This window comes from Pelodiscus sinensis, chromosome 17, assembly GCF_052426305.1.
Source record: "Pelodiscus sinensis isolate ZL-2025 chromosome 17, ASM5242630v1, whole genome shotgun sequence".
Lineage (NCBI taxonomy): Eukaryota > Metazoa > Chordata > Testudines > Trionychidae > Pelodiscus > Pelodiscus sinensis.
Window position 1 is genome coordinate 7,706,012 of NC_143068.1, and position 17,781 is coordinate 7,723,792.

Below are 17,781 nucleotides of genomic sequence, written 5' to 3' on the forward strand. Positions count from 1 at the left end.
TTACTTTTTGAGAGGTGAGGGGAGCAAATTAGAATTTAACTATAATACCGTATTAGTGAAAAAGAAGCACAAGTAGAAACTTCCTGGTATAATTTCATTGTCCAAGGTGAGTGAAATGTTAACGCACTATACAATTAAATTTTAACCATTAAATCTTTGTTTCTTTAACATGGATTATCAATAACATAGGAAAGAATTATTATAGATACAAAATCTGACAAGTTCACACACTTTATAATCACCGCAGGCTGGATTTCTTTATCTCAGCAGAGTTTCCTGCAAAATCTGTAATAAGTGGCTAGATAAATGGAACTCCATTATTTTTACAAGTTTATAATACATCTTAACTATGAATTATACACTTGTGAATCTTTTCTGTCAAAAATGAATGGCTACATTCTATTTAGTTAACTCCTCCCCACGCTTTTTTGTTGTTGTTTTCAATCATTTAGGTTAAAGGGATCTTATCTGACTTCCTAAACTGCAACATTTTTGGATTTTAGAGCAGCAACTGAGGAACACTCAAAAGTGGCTTGATTATTTATAGTATTTCAGCACCTCTGAAAATGTCAGTGGGTTGCAATGGATCTTCCATGAGTGGGTATAGGAGGAATATTAGCAAATAAGATCATTCAGCTCAGCTATGAATCACCACATCATGAATGCGAATAGTGAAATTCTCTTGTGTATCACTTATGCTGGCAGAGTCACATTAACAGCAGGAGACTGTCAAAGCTTTATGGTGTTCTAGAATAACTGTCCAAACTGCAACATCTTAACATAGCAATGGTGTTGCTAAGCAGCTATTTTAACAGATCCTATTGTATCAGGTGCTGCATAAATACATTTTTAAAAAGACAGTTGTTGCCCCAAAATCCAAAAAGACAACATATGGATAAGACAAACAAGAAGGCAGAGTGGGGAGGTTGGGGGAACGTGCATAACAGGATGAGTGCAAGTTTTATTTATGAGGAACAATAGTTCCAATTTGCCTACCCGCCTTATCAGGATCAGCTTGAAGCTGAATGTATGCATTATGGAAGAGGTGAATTTTGAGGAAAAACTCCAAGGAGGATAAGGCAATGACTTCTCAGAAATTAAGTAGGAACTTTTTCACTTGTAAACAGCAGCATAAGAGGAAGCTCAAAAGTGCTTGTTGAAGAATCAGATGCTGGCATGGGTTAAGTGAAGGCAGAAATAAATTTTGCAAAAAGATACTGGGAGTGGATACATGAGGGGGACAAGACATTTGTGTTTGGATGGGAGGATGCTAATTCAGTCTTGAAAAGGTGGGATAAGAGGCAGAGCAATGAGACGAAGATACATTTAGCAACAGCAGCATCTTGAAGGGATCTCACAAGGTGAATTTCCAGGCAATGAGGCCAGAGAAGATATTTCAATGTGCAAGATCAGGACTTAGACAAGAGATTAGTTGTATGGGTAGAGGAGAAAGAAGCAGACAGACGCAGACACAGACAAGGCCATTTAACTTGAAGTTTCAGTTAGTGACTGAAAATCCAAGAAGTGAGGAAACAGGCTGTTGATTGGGTTTGGAAGGAAGAAGACAGATTTCAGGTAAAAAAGCAGCTACAGAAATGGTTCTGTGGCTAAAGTACTCAGAGATGGCTTGTAGTGGGAGAAAAGTATTTAGGCAAGGATAGCGCCTCCTGATACTTATGTTAAAATAAATGGAAGAGAGGAGAAACCATTGAATAAAAGGGAGAAGGAAGAATCCCCTCAGCCAAAGACTTTGGAGAGGGGAGCTAGAATGTTTGGGCAAGACACCATCAACACTGCGGCATTTAATAGTTGTAGCAGTCCTAGTTTAGATCTGCAAGTTACAGATAGAAAGAGGGAGGCACTCTGGGAAACATTCATGTAAAATATTGGCCTCACTTCTCTGAAAGAGAGAAGTACGTGGCACTACAATGCAACTCAGGTCTCTGAACCATGACTATAAAAATGGCATGATGCTTATTGCAGCTCAGTAATTCCAAATCCAATATTTTCTTTACAAATAAAAATATATTTTTCTAGCTGCCAACCCTGCACGTTCAACCTGGGATTGGAATTTAGCTGGATTTCATTTCTCATGCAGTCACTTGAAACAGGGCCGGATTAAGACCTTTACAGGCCCTAAGCACTGAAAAGATGATGGTGCCCCCCCTCCATATGTAATTCAAAATAAAAACAATACTAGCCTGTAAAATCTCTTTTTTTGGGGGGTGCCCCTTCTTTGCTGGTGCCCTAAACACATGCTTAGTCTGCCTGTTGGGTAATTCAGCCCTGACTTGAAATGAAAAATTCTACAGATATATCTTCAATTGGCGTATCTTCAGTTATGCCAATACAACCTCGGAGCATTCAACTTATGTCCTCAGAGACATCTTGGTAACTGCATTGCCTTTAACAAAATAGTCTAGCTCAGTGGTCCCCAACCATCTGAGGCTGCCGGGCGCCAGGGGGCGTGGCCGTTCGCCTGCCGGGCTCCAGAGGTCGGGGACACTTGGGCGCCCGGGGGCAGGGCTCCTCCCATAGCCACGCGCCCGGGGCCGGCGCCCCCTCCAAGCGCCGCGCCGCACCGCTCCCCTCCAAGCACCGCACGCCCAGAGCGCGGGCGGCTAATTCATGCCTGGGGCCGGCCCCCTCCCCCCGCCAAGCGCCGCGCGCCCGGAGTCGCCCCCCCCCCCGCCCAAGCACTGCGCGCCCGGCCACCCCCAAGCGCCGCACGCCCAAAGCGGGGGAGGCTAATTCATGCCCGGGGCCGGCGCCCCCCATCCAAGCGCCCGGGGCCAGCCCCCCCCCTAGAGCCACGCGCCCAGAGAGCGGGCGGCTAATTCGCGGCGTTCCCGGGGCCAGCGCTCACCATGCACCATGTGCCCAGGCCAGCTCCGGCACCATGCATGAGCAACGTGCCCGGGGCCAGGCCAGCCCCGAGCACTTGGCGGGCGCACACAAATGGCCCCGCGGGCACCATGGTGCCCACGGGCACCGTGTTGGGGACCACTGGTCTAGCTCATCCTCTTCATATGGTGTTGGCTGTATATTTATAATCCCAACACCAAAAAATTAACTTTTGTTACTACAGTGGTGGTCATTACACACAGGAAGCAGCTCTGAGTAAGAATTCCCATATGATCAATCCTCAGAATAGAATCAGATACTCAAAATACCTTAAAAAACCCCAAACCCTCCTGGGGTGGGGCAGAAGCAGGCATGGACTAATGTACTAGGTGAGTGGAGGCAGTGAGGCCTAGTGGATTGAATACTTGACAGGGACCTATTCGTGGAGTGGTCTTTGGCTTGCTGGGTGACTTTGGGTGAGTCACTTCCTATCTCTTTATCTCAGTTTCCCCATCTATAAAATGGGGATAATGATGTTTACTTCCTTTATTAAAACACTTTGAGATCTAATAGTGAAAAGTTCTATATACAAGATTTTTATTATTGTTGTTATTTTTTGTGGTTTTGTTTCCTTCCTAAATAGACGAAAGTGTTCCTGAATGTGAGTGTGAGTGTGTGTAAGGGAAATAAATCTGTTATGAAGCATATTTCCATAATTTAAAGTAATGGGGAATGTGATGACTTTTTAATAAGTCCCGTTAGAGGAGCATGACCGACAAAGTACTGTTAGTCATGGTTCACGTACCAACCTACTACCTGCAGGTTAAGTCCTCTGGCAACAAAGATTCGGACCCATCTGGTAGGTTTCAGCATTATACAAGAAAAGGAATAATGGGATTGGGATTCCTAGACAAAAGTGGGGGAGGGTACCGCTGAGATTAGGACTCTTCCACGCAGGCTGCAGATCAAATTCAGCCCTGATTTATACAGGAGTCACTTCCACTCCTGTCAGTGGGAGCTCGGAGTGCTCAGCATTTCTGATAACCAGGTTATTATGCAGGTACCTAAACATGGACTTTGGCTGGCCATGTCTGAATACACTGGTCTAAAAGGGCACATAAAGGCATGGTCCCTCCATATATATACTGTCAACCTTCACTGAAGTGTAATCAGCTCAGAGGTGAAACATGGCATCTCCCTAACAGCCACAGTGAAATTAGCGACAAAAAGTCCTGTGGCACCTTATAGATTAAAAGATTTATTGGAGTGTAAGCTGTCGTGGGTAAAGACCCACTTCGTCAGATGCATCTGACGAATCTATAAGGTGACAAACAATCTGTAAGGTGCCACAGCACTTTTTGCCACTTTTGCAGATTCAGACTAACATGGCTACCCCTCTGATAAAGTGAAATTAATTGCTCAAGGGAAGAGAAAAAGTAAAGAATCCTAGATTCACCATGTCCATGGAGGAATTGAGAAAGTTGAAATTACCCATGTTAGAATTTAGCTACATTATAGGGCTACGTCTCACAAAGTCGTTTAAAAAAAGGTAAAAATATCACCGTAGACAGAAAGTTGAAGCCAGGTGTTAAATATGGTGAGAATTTTGGGAAGAGCAAAGGCATTCTTATGTTCTATCTGTTCCTTCTTCCAATCCGCTAAATGATAACACTGGGGGTTGTGGCTGAAAAATGGTAAGGGGAAAAGAAAACCAACTATTTCAGCTTGGCCAGATGCAATGTGCACAATGAGTGACCTCTTGCTAGCAAAAAGATAAATCAAAACAAGTAATAAAGCAGCCTTCTTTGATTCAAAAGAGGTCATATCAAAGCAAATAGTGGCACACACATGAAGAATAAAATAACCCCTCTTTTACACTGCAGGCTTGTAACAATGCCCCTGCTCATCTGAGTGATGCTAATTAATTTTGAGCAGACCTATCATCAGTTACTGAGTCTTGCCCATGGATTAAATGTAAACCAGCCTTGCATAAATTGAATGCTTTCTTTGAATATATAATTGAATTTGCAGAAGTGTGTGCCAGGGGGTTGTTTAAATAAGTGCACAAATACGATAAAAAGGACTTCACGCCATTATATCTAATTCAGTAAGCAAAAATAATGGCAGGGCACATTCCAATTAGTGCTTGATTTATTTATTTTAACAAATCCAATTAGTGGAATATTTTATAAAGTCATCCAATGTCAGTCATGGACTCACCAGATAGAAAGAATACCACTAAAAGGCATTAAAAAACCACGAGAAGGCTCATTGACTATACAGAGTATCTTAACACTCACAGGACCTGGCATCACTTGATCAAGCATTTTTATCATCCCCAGAAGATAAAGAAAGCAAGAGCATCAGCAATCTCATTCTTCCTGCTTCAGAATTTTTGTCTTGGGGAAAACACTGTTATTTACTGTAACTTTTCTCCCCTTTTAAAAAAATATTAAGAGTATATGCATGCACAGAGCAGATTAGAAAGGAAACATCTGCCTGGAGCATCAGTTGTTAAGCTTTCTCTAGAAGAAAATGGGATTTTGGCCCCCCACATTCCTGCAAGAGGGCAAAGGATGAGGATAGAACAAAGGGTGAATCCTGAAGCAGTGAGGTATTGCTGATATACATAGAACAAGAATAAATGTGTCCTCTTTGGCAATTAATTCTTTTCTCCTCCAAACATGCCCATATTCACAGAGCCAGAAGAGATGCACCTGGACCATTACAGCCACAACTCCCACTAGAAACAACCTTTGTTGTTTTAAATATATACAAATGGATTCCCAGACTCACTTCAGAGGCTTTAGAAAACTTATATTTAACACAGCATCCTTCATAAAACATGGGCAGCCATAGGTCTGCAGAATAAAGAAGAGGCTTTAAAGAGTTGAATGGGACCTATGCATACAGTGTTTGACCTATGTAATGGTGGAGCCCAGTGCATCCTCCTCTAAGAAGAGTAAGTAATGCTGTATATGCATTATAGGGAACACCAAAAAGAGATGGACCTGAACCAGAAATGTATATTTGATCATACCTAAAGTTGAAGCATATTCAGAATGTAGATCTGAATTGCATCTTCCCTTCCCAACCCAAGTATTCATTCTGGCTATATCTCTCTTGAGCACAGGAAGGGAACGGGAAAGGGGGAAACTGACCAAAGAAAACTAGAGTTTACCTGTAACTGAGGATGGGCTGCTTTTCTCCCTTTCATACCTCTGTATAGTGCAGAGCTGGGCAAAATATGGCCCACGGGCTGCATTCGGCCTGCCAAGCTACCGGCTCTGGCCCATGGACAACGGGGAGCCCCAGGCAGGCTCTCTGATTGCCTCGCGGCACCTGCACACTGCTCAGAAAAGCAGCTGCCAGGGCATTTCTCTATCATCACTGTGAACCCAGAGGCTGGGGGGAGGCTTCATGAGCTGCTCCTTCCCCCGGCACAATCCCATTGGCCAGAAACCATTTGAAAGACAGGCAGCACATGAAGCTCTATGCCCCTCTCCCTTCCGCTCATGGCTATTCACACAGGTACATGGCCCTGAAAACCTGTGCAGGGATGGGGCAGGCAGATAAACTGCCTCAGAAACATGCAGGGCTGCTGGCCAGAAGTCACTCAGGTAAGTCTCTGGGACAAAGCCTGCCTCTGGCACTCCTGCCCCTCCCTCTTCCAACCCTCTGCCCCCCACTCCTGCCCTTTTTCCCCACAAAGCTCAAACCCTCTGCCCCTGCAACACCCATACTCCCTCCCAGAACCTGCACCTCAATCCTCAGCCCAGGTCACCACCTCCTACTGCCCAAGGTCCCAACCCAAACCCCTGCCTCCATCCTGTACCCCAATTCCCTGCCACAAGTAACAACCTCCTCCTGATCTAGGTCACAGCACAGTCTCTTGCCCTAGGTCTCAAACCAAACCCCTGCACAACTCCTTCCTGTCCAAGGTCACAACCCAAACACCTGCACCCCAATCCCATGCCCCAGGTCACAACTGCCTCTTTTACCCAAACTCCCTCCCAGACCTCACAGGCCCTCCTGCTCCCTAATCCCTTACCCCAAGCTCCCTTCTACCCAACCTCCATCACAGATTCTGCACCTCCTCCATTAGTTTCATGGAAGAGTGCAGCCCTTGACCAATTTCCAAAATCTTGGCCTTGCTCCCTGTCAAAAAATTATTGCCCATCCCAGTATAGTGTGAAACCAATGGGCGAAGTGCTGGATCGAATGCCAATTGAAGTCAATAGAATGGGTTTTGTTCAGGCCTCAAGTATGTTCTAGGGCAGAGGTTGTCATTCACATCATTCTGAAAAGTCACGTAATGGCCACAACTAAGAACAAAATATGAGAGGTGATGGACCAGTCACCAAAGTCAGAGTGGAAAATCTATGTGCTAGACCAGTGGTCCCCAACGTTTTGGGGCTGCCGGGCGCCTGGGGGCGGGGCCGCTCATGCGCTGCGCGTACAGGGGTGGGGCCACTCACAGGCCACGTGACTGGGGGCGGGGCCAAGCATGCGCCGCACGCCAGAGGTCGGCAACGGCATGTGCCGCGATCCCGGGCTGGGGCTGCCCAGGTTCCGCGGGGCCGGGGCCAGCAAGGGCACGGGCGGGGGCGGCAGGGGCGGGGGCAGCGCCCCCGGGGGCAGGGCCAAGGCCAGCATTGGGGCCGGCAAGGGCACGCGCGGCGCCCCCAGGGGCGGGGGTCGTGGTCGGCATCGGCACGCGCGGCGCCCCCGGGGCCGGCCATGCGCCCGGGGCTGGCACCTGCCACACGCCCGGGGGCGGGGCCAGCCCAGATTGCTCCGCGGGTGCACATAAAGGGCTTCCTTTAAATCCCGGGCTTCATTTGCAACTCCGGTTGCCTGATTTGCCTACCTAGCTCAAATTAATGAGCTAGTGTAGACATACCCTTATTGACTATAGATTTGGAATGGGTTTTGCCTTAATGTTATTTGTCTTCAAATCTCTGTAGATCCACTTTATGGCTATCATCATTATATTTGAACAAGTAATTAAGCTATCTATGCTCCATTTGTGTCCGATTAGACCAATATTTAATTTTTCAATTCACTGTCAGGGGGTAGCTCTCTGCAAAGCTTCCATAAATGTTTCATTGTATTCTTTGAGAGCCCTAGTTCAAATTGAATAATCATTTATTGCAACTTCAGTACTTAGTAATCCATCAAGAATCTATCAAATTACTTTCAAATACCTCAGGAGCATAATGCTAATGTCATTTGTTTAAATGTATAATGTCCAAGTGACAAACTTAGAGCACGACTCATCTTCCTTCACTTGCCAGAATGCACGTCCTGTTTCTAATATTAAAAATATCTTTGTTTCTGACAGCTTAACTGTCATTACCTTAGTAGCTTAATAGTAACATCTTGTTGCTTTATTTAAATGTGGGGAATGTAGGATCTACCTGTTCAGTAACTCCTAATTTTCCATATTAAATCTCAGAAGGGTAGCTGTGTTAGTTTTTAACTTTAAAAAAAGGGGTGGTTTAGGGGCACCCAGAGACTAACCAAAATATACAGAATCATGAGATTTAGTGGATAAAACTCCCTCCAATTCATCTGATGAAGTGGGCTTTATCCACGAAAGCTCATGAGCATGTATATTTGATCAGTCTCAGAGGGCATAGCTACACTAGGAAATAAATTCAAAACAAGTAAAATTGAACTAACAACTCCAAAATAATAAAACTGAAATAGCATGTACCCATTGCAGGGGAGCATCAAAACTGCTCAGAATTATTTTGAAATAGCCTGCCTGATTGGAGTCTGCTTTGGACTTAGAGCCCCCAGAAGCCCTCTGGGGTGGACACTTCCTGTGGCTGCTTCGTCAGGCAAGCTGCAATGCGTGCTTTCAGGGGCTCCTCCCTATGGTCGTATCTCACACACTCCTGCACTGCCTCCTAACTTGCAGGACACCAAATGGACACAGTGTGCTCTGGTTGCCTTGCAGATGCCAAAGCACAGACATCATGGAACAGGAACTGCTGCAAAGCAGAGAGACGCTCACGGGCCTTGTGCAGTGCCTCATGGCACAATTCATCCAGACTGCCCACATGCTGCTCCAGCATGCGTCTGGACAAAGGCGTTCTTCCTTGTAAAAGGAGGTTTACCACTGTTGACAAGACTGCCGCGTTCTGTCAACTTATTGTCGACAGAACGCGGCAGTAGTATATATGCAGGTATAGTTTTGTTGACAAAAGGCTACTTTTGTCGACAAAACCCTGTAGTCTAGACACACCCTAAGGGTACGTCTACACTGCATCCCTAGTTCAGAGTGGGTATGCAAATGGAGACGACCGAAGTAGTTTATGAAGCGGGGATTTAAATATCCCGTGCTTCATTAACATGACCTCGCCGGCGCGCTAGTTTGAATCACAGCTGATTCGAACCAGGAAGTGCGCACCGGGATGCGTTAGGACTAAAGCCCTTAGTCCGAACTAACATTACTCCTCAATTTTTAAATCCCCACTTCATTAACTACTTTGGTCGTCTCCATTTGCATACCTAGTCCGAACTAGGGATGCAGTGTAGACGTATCCTAAGAGAATAAGTCTTACTTTCCTTAAATATCAGTATCTTTTCCTCGTTTTATAATTTATATATTTTGGGGAACACTGCTGTATTATACCCCACTATCCAGTTGAAAGTATTCATATTTAGACATACTTGCTATTTAATGTTTGATTAATTATATTTGCCTATCACAAGAAGTTTGCTGCACATTTTATCTATAAGTTCTGCATCAGAGATTTGGACTTCTCTAAACGTGTGGAAACTCTTGTGTTAACATCAACATGAGCAGATTTAAACCAACACATTGAGGCCTTTAGAAAAAGCCTCCCATTTATTTCAGGAAGTTTCTACTCGGCCTTTCTCAAGTTTTTGGAACCCTCTAAGCTTAGACCGGGACATTCTTACAAGTGCAAACAATGCTATTAGCATTGTTAACTACATAGTAACATGGCTGTTCCCCATGCTAGGGATGCAATTCTGTACTTGGGTGAGCAAAAAGATCCAGAGGTTTGTGGAAGGGAAGTACTAATATAAGATTCTTGACGATCCTTGCTGCTTGCTACTACTGGAGAGCCCCATACAGGCCTACACCCTTAAATATTCCGGTCTCTTTAAGGGTGAGGCACCTTTTCATGTTATATCTTTATAGCATGTGTGTCACATTTTCTGGAATTAGAAGAAGCCATTTTTGGTCCTGTCTGGACATGTTGTGTCCAGACAGCATGGACATGGTGCATGCACAGCCTAGGACAGCGAGAGGCAACCTAGGCTATTTAGTTGGCTGCATGGGTGGCCCTCCATCTTACTGGGCTACAAGATTGTAGTAACCAACATGGTCTCCCAGGATAGGGTTATTTTACTAATTGTGCTTGCATACCTAGAATTTGCCTGACTGAACCACAGAAGCACTTTGATTGGATGCAGAGGGAATGCATGATTCTCACAGTGAATGTTGTGTGCAGTCAGCATGCATCCCAATTCAAGTGTCCGTGCTTTACATACATGTCACAACAGTAATATAGTAGGAAAAAAACTCTGTGGACAGAAACCAGCAGAATCATGGGCAATAGTCAACAAAATAGAACCCCAGTGGACCACACATGGCCTTTGGGCTAAAGGTTATCCACCATTGGCCTAGCATATATAATAGGGTGCTAAGAGCTTTTCTGTGTGGGGGACGTAGATTCTAAACAGGGCCAGCAACTGATATGTCTTATTAGGCCACCTAGCAAGGAGCCAGTTTACTAAGTACTATACTGTAGCACATATCTGGATTCTCTTGTCATTCTCAATGAATGGTTAAAGTTCACCTCGGCTCTCTCAAACTTGACTGAATTGCTCTGAGCAAACAACAATTCACAACACGGCCAATAACTCAGCCACACTTAACCTGCCACCCGAATGCCTTAAATTCCTCTTGCAGGAGACCTCCATGCTGCCATTTGAACTCCACTGAATAATACTGAGGGTTTTCAAAATAAATACATTCAGAAGAACAGGTGTAATTAGGGCTGCAGCATTGCTCAAGTCTCTACAAATTAGGTTTTAACTTTAGTAATGCAAATACCATATATTAGCCATGTAGCAGTCAAATATCTGAAGCCTGTTTAAAAATATAGCCATCATCCATTGTTAAATACCAACAGTAGGATTTTATTAGTCAATTAGTTTTGGGAAACAAACACTGAATTGTGATGTTTATTGCATCTTGTTCGATTTAATAAAGTGGTTATTGCAAGCTAATCCTAGTGGGTAGCCATATAAAATATATTTATTGAAATTTAATAACTGGTATAGCTACAGGTTTGTACATTTATTTATTACAGGGTTGTTAAGCCACTGTAAATATTCCTGTATTCAGCTAACATTTGCTATTGAATTTACATTAAGTATGGCCTGAAGGGTATTTAAAGGCACATTGTAAGTGTTCTCAAATAAGCTAGGTTCTTTATTCAATGTGCAAAGAACAAGTCGACCCTGACGTGATTATGGTTTACCAGCTGTTTTGTTTTCAGGAACTCTGGGCATACACTTGCTAATTTGGACTGGCAGTAGGTCAAAGGCCAAGCTCAACAGCAAACTTTGCAAAGCTTAAGGGAGTTAGAATGCCACCTGGTCACAACAGATCAGTCAGGGAGAAACCAAAAAGGAGCCAAAGCGAAGCTCTGCCACCTTGGTGTTCTGATTTTTTAGCTCGATTGTTCCATCATATTTGCATTATTTGTGCCCTTTTTCCTCCCCTCCCCTACCTTTGCATGACACTACCTAGAATGTTTTTCAGCAGTCACAGCAGAAACTGGGTGAGCTCAGAGCACAGGTCTTGTCCAGAGCATGGCATGAATGTGGAATAATGGACAGGTCTCCTCACTTTCTGCCTCCCGACTTATATGTTGTGGGTGTTTCTAGAGTCTCTGAGCAAAGTAGCAAAACAACAGACAAACTATGAGATGTGCCAAGAGAAAACAAAGATCCTTATCTCATGGTAGATATGAACTCTTCAAATACAGAGAGCTTCTTCCTGTAAGCGGGGGAATGGTCCCGCTATTGTGGGGAACTTTCCTGGCTTCTATACCACCCCGGTGAAATGGACCAGCGAAAGGATCTGAGTCCCTGCTCCCACCTCCCACTTCCTTTACCCCACGGCCTCCCTGATCCTGAGGGCTCCCCCTCCACCCTCCTGAGTAGCAGAGCCCTTGAAACCCCAACAAGGCTGGGCCCAGGTTTCCTGGGGCTTAATCCCCGACCTTGTAGTCACTAGGGGCAGGAGTTAGGGTGTCCCCACTCCGAGGTGCTCTCTTTACACTGCAGGCCTTCTTGGCCCAGTGATCACTTCATAAGGTTCAAAGCAAATACAATTTATTAAACATCAACTGATTAAAGAGAATAGAATAAGAAAAAAATGAGAATGGTTAAATGAGAACACACAGCCCTGCTCTGTAGCACAGGGACATCAAAACAGCAGCCTGCAGAGTGTAAGGACAGTTCACAGTCTCTTCCTTAGAGGCCCCTTAGAGGCCTTGGATGTGCTGCAGGGGGGGAGGGGCTGCAGGCTGGACACGCTTGCTCTGGCAGTGACCACACAGCCTCAAGCTCTAAGTGGTCAGACCCCTCTCCCAGTCCAGAGCCTCTCCCCACACTTTGCAGTTCCCAGCTGCTCACCACATCCAGCTGCAGGGTGCTGCTTGGCCAGTCTCTAGCTTCTTGAGTTGCTTCTCTGTTCCTTTTGGCTCTCTGAGCACTGCCAGTCTGCTGCTCAACACAGGGTCTGCGCTCCTTGAGCTGTGTGTGTCAGGCTCAGCTGCTGCAAAAACTGCTCCTCAGCACACAGCTTGCACTCCTTGGGCTGTCTCTCAGCTCTCTGTTTGCTCAGAGAGAGCCAGAACAATCCCAGCTCACAGGGAGGACGGGGCCTGGCCTCTCCCCTTCCTCACTGGCCTGTCCAACCTGTCAATCAGGCTGAGCTGGAGTGTTGGCTGCTTTCCATTGTCTCTGGGGTCTGTCAGTCTTATGAACCCCTCTCCTTCTGAAACTGGGAGCTGGCAAACCAAAAAACTCCCACAGAGTTTTAGTAAGGGGTAACAGTTCCCTTACATTCCTATTAAATCAACTTCTCTGACTGGGATAGGCAAGTGTGCTCACACATGCATGAACAGTGAGTATAACCAGGAAGCTCCCACTAAAGTGTATGACCAATGGCACATATTCAGAAGAGACTCGACTGCTATTTTCTCCTTAGCTGTATATTAAAGCATGGCAGCAGATGGGAGGAAAAGAAAAAAAACCATATCAACCATTAAGAAAATTTCAATTACTTCTATGGATACACCAAGATTTGCAATGAAAAAACTCAATAACTGCAGGGGAAATGTTGTATTGTAAATGGACAGAGCAAGAGGCAACAATTCACACTTCTGTCCAGTTTGCTAAAACATGCTCAAACCCAGATAGTCTTGATCATGTTTCTTCTGTTCCTTTATCCTTTCCATTCTCCCCCCCCCCCCCGCATCCAATTACACCTCTTAACCTTACAAGCAGAAGCCATATAAATGTTTCCCTAAATCCCATGCATCACAGAAGATCATTTGGCTGAACATGTTCTTTTGAATGCCCTCAGCTGGCTATACCCAGTGACAAATCACATGTAATCTACAACCATGACCGTAAGGCTAATTCCAGCCATTTCACAGCTGCAATCCTGCTGTTCAGTTCATTAGGGAATTTGAAACTGTTTGCCTTCATCCATTTATGTGGAAAAGCAGCAATCAGTCATTGGTATGTTTTGCAGAACTTGATACTATCTGCTCAGATTTTTGATTTGCGTTAAGTAATTCAAATTTTTAAATGTATTTGTTTACTTAAAATTCATGTTCAATTTAGACTTCACTTAGAAATTAATCAACATAGTTCTGTCCAGGTTGCATGTGTATTTCAACACAGACTGGGTAGCAAAACCTATAGTTCAGCTTACAGAAAGGTTTCTGTTTTAAATTCCCTACTTTTAGATGCTTCCTAATGTGAAAGCAGGCTCTTTGCTGGCCAGGCCTCTCACGCGTATTGCCATCCAAGCAAAAGGTCAACTTCCCCTTGATGAAAACCCTTACACTATGTAACTTAAAGATCAGCGACAAACAGGAACCAAAACCAGACCTGAAAAGTTCATGTAAAGTTCATGCTGGTTGTGCTGACTGTGCCATGCCCGATAAGGCAGAAAAGGAAAAACAGGAAACCATTTCACCCCCTTACTCCTGTTACTTAACAGACAGGGTCTGCTAGCCTATCACAAAAAGTGTGCAAAAGCTCTCTCTATAAAACAGCTACCCCTCCTATATCAAATTGAGGAATCCCGAATAAACATTGGATGGCGGAATATGAGCCAGGTCCGAGGACTGATCACCCGAGGGCCACCTCCCACTCACCGAACCAAACGAGTTCCTGTAGAGCGTAACGTATACCAAACATAACGAATACCAAATATGTTGTTGTTATTGTTGTAGTTTGTGTGTCTGTTAAATGTAAGTATTGTTATCTGAAATTGTTTAGAGGTATTGTTAAGTAGTAGTGTTAAAAGTTTTAGATAAATGAGTAGTCTTATAAGTAACACTGATGTAAATGTAACTGTTAATAATCCCTAGTCCCTTGTTAACAACCATTGGGATTTAGAGAAACCTCAAGGAATTTTCTTTACTGTATTACATTTTGCTTATTGGTCATTCTAATAATTATTTGGTGCCTACGTATGTAAGAAATTGATAAAACAATAATTTATACGTAGAAGCACTTTAATAAAAGTTTAAAAGATATTTGGTAATAGTTTGCCTGTTTCTGCGCCTCCCTGGGACTAGCCACATTTCCGAACCTTTTACTTTAAACCACACCTAACTTTAGAGCATTTTTTACTTTAGGGCTCAAACTTCCAATGCTAAATTTTCATCCAAAAAGTGTTTTTTAAAGGAAGAAATTAGGATTCTACAATTTTAAATACATTTTTGGTCACCATTTTAATGCTGAGTGTAAAAAGTCAGCTTTGAAACTTTGCAAGTAAATTTTACATATTGGGAGAATTAAGTCCATATTCTCAAAGGTATGTTAGGCTCCGAATTTTCATTGTAATCAGCAATGTAACTGAAATTCATGAAAGTTAGGAGCCACAATACCTTTGAAGAGCAGGGCCTCAGAACTTGTCTTCGCTATGAGCTAAATCAGCACTGCAGCATCAATTCAGTGAGTCTGCACAAGACACGGTGAATCGATGGGCGAATGCTTCCCCACTGACACCAGCAAATTTTGCCACCTCACTATTTATCCCTTTCCTCAGATCATTTATGAATATGTGGAATAGGAGTGATCCCAGTACAGACCTCTATGGGACACTACTAGTTACTTCTCTCCATTCTGACACTGATCATTTATTCCTGTTTGTTGCTTCTGTAATGGTACAGTGGTGGCATGTGCATTGCCAAGCGGATGGACTGCTTCAGAGGACAATGTTAAGCGGGGCTGTCCAAAACGGAGCATGGGTTCGGGCGCACTCCCCCAGTGCCCCAGGTGTGGGGCATGGGGCAACCCTTGTCCTGCCACAGGCCCCACCCCAGCTTCACCCCTTCCCCAAGCCCCATCTCTACTCTGCCCTCTTTCCCCCTCCTCCAAGCAATGTGGCCTGGGGGATTACATGGGGCCTTGCACAGTGGCAGCGGCAGCAACAGGCCCCCCTACTGTGCAGGTGGTGGAAACTGGAGCAGCCCAGCAGCCTGCTCCAGTCTGCCCTGCCACGCCCCCTTTCAGCCCGCTGTGCCCCCTACTCTGAAGCAGTGGGAAGTGGTGCCCCTCTCGGCCAGAGCACTCTGTTTCCTGCTGCTGCCGAGAAGTCGAGCACAGCCAGCAGGGAGAGGGCAGTGTGATGGGGCAGCGCAGGCAACCGAGTCACTCCAGATCCCACCACCCCCTTGGTGAGCGTATGTGGGAGCGGTAAACCCTGATGCTGTCCTGCCCTGGGTCCCATATTCCCCAGATCCCTCCAGTCCATAGGACAGATGGGTCAACCGTTGTGGGGTTCCCAAAAGCATGGGGTCGGGGGTGGCCATCCCCAATTTATCCAATGGGCTCTGATGTCAAGGCCAATTGTAGGGTTGGTGCATACCTTAATTCTTCTTTTCTCTGGAAAGGCACGAGACATCACGGAACTCTACATTAATGGAGTTATGATCCAGTTAACTTCCTCTGTTAAAATAATTTCTCACAGCACCCAGGTAATACAGCCCAGAGCTCCCCGCCCCCTTCCACCATCTCTGGTCCCCTGACAGACATTTAACCTGCTAGAGGCACCACTGATCGCATGTTAGTCCCTTTGCTACCCTGCACCCTCTCCCAATCTGTCCTGCTCAGACCTTCCCCCAGGGAATACAACCCTAAGAGCAAAGGCTGGCACAGGGTGCAGAGTGCTCTTCCCACCCCGACCCTGCTGTAACCTCCCTCACTGCTCCAGTTCTTCCTCTCTCCACTATTCTCTGGCTCTAAGAATCTCACATCTTGGCAGAGGGTTAGGCTGAATGACCCCTGCAGTCCCTTCTAGCCCTAGGATTCTACACAGCTCATGTTGGCAGGTGGGGGGTGGGGAGGAGCTAGGGATCAGGGATCTTTTGGACAAATTAAGAGCTTGGGCCTTTGCCCAGGTGAAAACTTATTCCCAGCCTTCTTTATCCCTTAATCACTCAGATTGCTTTCCAGCAGTTTACAGGCGTTAGACAACACATCTAAATTGATAGTTGTCTCAGAGGCCCTCCCCCCTCAGGGCCCTCTTCTGTATGTATTAAAAACATCTTGGATTGTATCTAATCCCCTCCAATCCTACATTATTCCATTGTGTGGGATGCAAACATTTTACAATAACTCAGAACCACCGCACATCCCCTCCTATCCAGAACACAATGCCTTATAGCAGGGATCCTTCTGAAAGGCAGCTACAGCTCTTGGTCCTTGACTTCAAGGTTAGGATAATTAAATAGGGGCGTATTTGAAATAATCATCAATTTTCCCTTCCTGTTTTTTTGTTTGCTTGACACATCTATCACCTAGAAAGCGCACATTAGCTATTAATGTCCAAACAAGGGCACCAATCATGGCAGTGTCACAATGATGTTTAACATCAGGACTGTTTAATTAAACTAAGCAATCATTAAACTGGATTTGATCTCTAGTGTGTCTGCAGACAGAACCAGTGTTTACAGAGAGAGGAGAAAGGATGAGAAAAACAAATAACCTGACTGGCTCTGAAGGCTTTCCTCAGCAAGTCTCCCATTGACTTGATCAGATTTAAAATAACTATTGTGGGCATGAAATGTCAATGATGAAGACATGAGTTACTAATAAAACTAATTAATGATGGGCTATTACAAGCTTCTCTTTGCCACCACTGAATCTTGTGAGATTTTTACAATCTTGTTCATGCACATTAAGCTCAAGATCAGCAAGCAAATGAACCAGCATGTTTTCAAAAAAGGGGGATAAAGTAGTTGAATTTTTAGAACATTGACTGGCAAAATGTTTAGTGTCTTATATAAAAACCTTCCCAGCTGTGATACTCTGGCATTCTCAGACTACATTTCTGCATAAATAACCATACTATCTTGTTTCTGACTACTACATATGTTCCATTATCAAATTTGAAAGGTTTCTACTACTACCTTTAATTTAACTAAGGCTTAATCTGAAAGCAAAGATCTTCACAGGAAAAATAAGCTTGCTTGGACTTTTTTAGAAACAATCAACATCCAGTTAGTGACTTTCCTAGGAATTAGAAAGGGTCACATAATCATATAGAAATGCAGAGGTATCAATGACAGACTGAACAGAGTCCTCTGTCCAATTGCAATGTGGCTTACTCCCCATCAAATGCCACAGTAGCAAATGCAC

The 17,781-nt window shown here is 44.7% G+C and overlaps 1 protein-coding gene across 3 annotated transcripts in view; it reads right to left on the bottom strand.

Annotated features, from left to right (window-relative positions):
• The window catches only part of PTPRT (protein tyrosine phosphatase receptor type T), a 1,034,103-nt gene that overhangs the window by 839,459 nt on the left and 176,863 nt on the right, over positions 1 to 17,781 (bottom strand). The window lies entirely within an intron of this gene.